Source organism: Megalopta genalis, unplaced genomic scaffold (genome assembly GCF_051020955.1).
Source record: "Megalopta genalis isolate 19385.01 unplaced genomic scaffold, iyMegGena1_principal scaffold0467, whole genome shotgun sequence".
NCBI classification, from domain to species: Eukaryota; Metazoa; Arthropoda; class Insecta; order Hymenoptera; family Halictidae; genus Megalopta; species Megalopta genalis.
This window is the reverse complement of record NW_027476536.1, coordinates 42,501-45,000: the sequence shown is the minus strand read 5'-3', so window position 1 is coordinate 45,000 and position 2,500 is coordinate 42,501. Positions and strand designations below refer to the sequence as shown.

General features: G+C 43.9%; 1 non-coding gene and 1 pseudogene across 1 annotated transcript; both read left to right on the top strand.

The window, feature by feature from the left end:
* Window positions 1–1,185: 1,185 nt before the first annotated feature.
* Window positions 1,186–1,340, top strand: LOC143263330 (5.8S ribosomal RNA). Its single transcript, XR_013036823.1, has one exon. It is a non-coding gene; the product is annotated as a 5.8S ribosomal RNA (ribosomal RNA).
* A 1,108-nt stretch (window positions 1,341–2,448) lies between these two features.
* LOC143263332 (large subunit ribosomal RNA) overlaps window positions 2,449–2,500 on the top strand; it is a 4,875-nt pseudogene continuing 4,823 nt past the window's right edge.

Below are 2,500 nucleotides of genomic sequence, written 5' to 3'. Positions count from 1 at the left end.
ACTACACGTATTAGGCCTTTGATCTGCGTTGCGTAGGCCACAACAAATCTTTCAAAGAGAGAGAGATATATGTGTTGTTGGGGTTTGTGATTATGAAGGTGCCCCAACGCACAAAAATATATAAAAATGTACAAAGTTGGGATGTGGTGTGGTGGAGAAGAGTTGGGCCCGACCAGATCATTCGTGCGTGATTTACACGGCAGACGTGTGTACTACACGTATTAGGCCTTTGATCTGCGTTGCGTAGGCCATCTTCCTTCCAAGACACACACGTGTTGGGGTTTGTGTGATTTTATGATAGTGCCTCAACACGGAAAAATAAGCGTACGAGAAGAGTTGGGCCCGACCAGATCATTCGTGCGTGATTTATACACGGCCAGACGCGTATTATATTACACGTATTAGGCCTTTGATCTGCGTTGCGTAGGCCATCTTCTCGATAGAGAGAAAGCCAATGTATTCTTTTTTCTTTCTTTACACACACACACACACACAGTTGTAGTAGGACAGGGAGGGATGCGAGCGTGCTAATCACGCTTCCTCAAGTCTTCGCTGTGGTGTAAAAAAAAAAAGAAAAAAAGGAATCGTTGGGAAAGTCCAAAGGACGAAAATATCGGGCAGTCTGAAGATAACTTAATGCTCGTTTACATTGGTATCAAGAGAGACCGGCTTGTGTAGCTCGTTTCAATGCTGTGTCGTTGTCATTGACACCCTACTCTGTTGCGCGCTAGTGGCAGCATGAGCGTGGGACGTATATATATATGACACCCAGCTAGAGCCGGCCGTGAGTCCGTCCGGTGTAAATAACGACGAAAGGAGAGAGAAACTTTTCGAATCCAGTATCGGGTTGATAATTGTCCAGTTTGAATATCCATATCCCCGTCGTTTTTGGAGGTGATATACTCTCTGTGTTTCTTCGATAGAAGGCTTTTCAATGTTCTATTCGCTCCGACCGTCGAACTTGCAAGAAAACAGTGGTTTTGGATTTGCTCGTACATATATATATGGTTTCGACGGAAATATCTCGTTCTTTAAGGGACAATTATGTCGTTGTACGACGACTCCCGAATCTCCTTCGCGCGCTGGTTGGAGCTCTTCGGGTATCGGCTTGTTCCGAAATATAACACAAAAATGTGGTGGATAGCAAATACACATTATATATATGAGAGAATAAAAGGGAAAAATTACCCTGAACGGTGGATCACTTGGCTCGTGGGTCGATGAAGAACGCAGCTAATTGCGCGTCAACGTGTGAACTGCAGGACACATGAACATCGACATTTCGAACGCACATTGCGGTCCACGGATACAATTCCTGGACCACGCCTGGCTGAGGGTCGTTTACGTACTTATAAACTGCTTGCGTTGATGGCACTTGTTGCCTATATACGTACGAGCGAATGATGGGCGCTTCGTCGGCGTTTGTCGCGGTCCTATGAATATTGAGAAATTTTACGTACGTCTAACAGTCTTCGAGAGAGATGGAAATCGTGTTCGAACTAGCGTGAGTGTGGAAGGCGGTGTCGTGTGTCGTATATGTTTTATATACGTCCGCCCGTCTGAAACACCGCTTCGAAGCGGTGACAAAATCTTTTTCGGGACGATTCGTATCCGTAGAACTATCGAGATTTCACTGGTACATTTTCAACGCGCTCCCGACGTCGCCTGAAATGAAACGAGATGGGTTTAACCCACGAAAGCGTACTACACGAGTCTGTCCTATGTGAAGACTGTGTACAGAGATCGAACGAACGCATGAAAGAAATTGAACGAAAGAACACATAACCCGCAAAAATATAGAGTAGAATTGTGACCGTTGCTTCGAATTTGAATTTATATGTATATATATATATCATAGCCCCAGGGAGTGGAACCTATGAGTGTGGAAGGATGTCTCTTACCGTTATGTTGCCAGAGGAAAAAAAGTCTCTCTCTTCGTACGACACATTTGTGTACGAATTGTATCGATGGCTATATAGATCCGATGTTGCACATATTCTGAGTAAAGAACACCCCACCCGGGTTACCGTCCTAAAACTCTTCTATTGGTGTGGCTATGATGTGTGTGTGTCAACGCAATCGCGAGTCTGGTTCTACGGAAAACCGTTTGTCGGTCGCCCCATATATCTTTTTGTTCTCTTCAAATGATCGAATAGCGAAACCGCACGAGATCAATCGGTCGTCTAGTCCCCGAAAGTACTTTTCGGACGGACGTTAAAGTTATACCGATTGTAATCGTCTTGCGAGTGTTTCGAAGATCTATATTTGGAGAGGATATCGAATTTTATAAAAGATATATTGGTGAGGCGCGATAAACGGTTTTTTTTTTTGCTTTAAGGGTTTTTTGTGTTTTTTTTATTTTTTTTTTTTTTTTGTGTTGCTCTGTACACGTTTCGCAAAATGCTTTCGGGGGGGGAAGCTCTGAAAAAATTTTTTTTCACGTTCCGACGACCTCAGAGTAGGCGAGATTACCCGCTGAATTTAAGCATATTACTAAGCG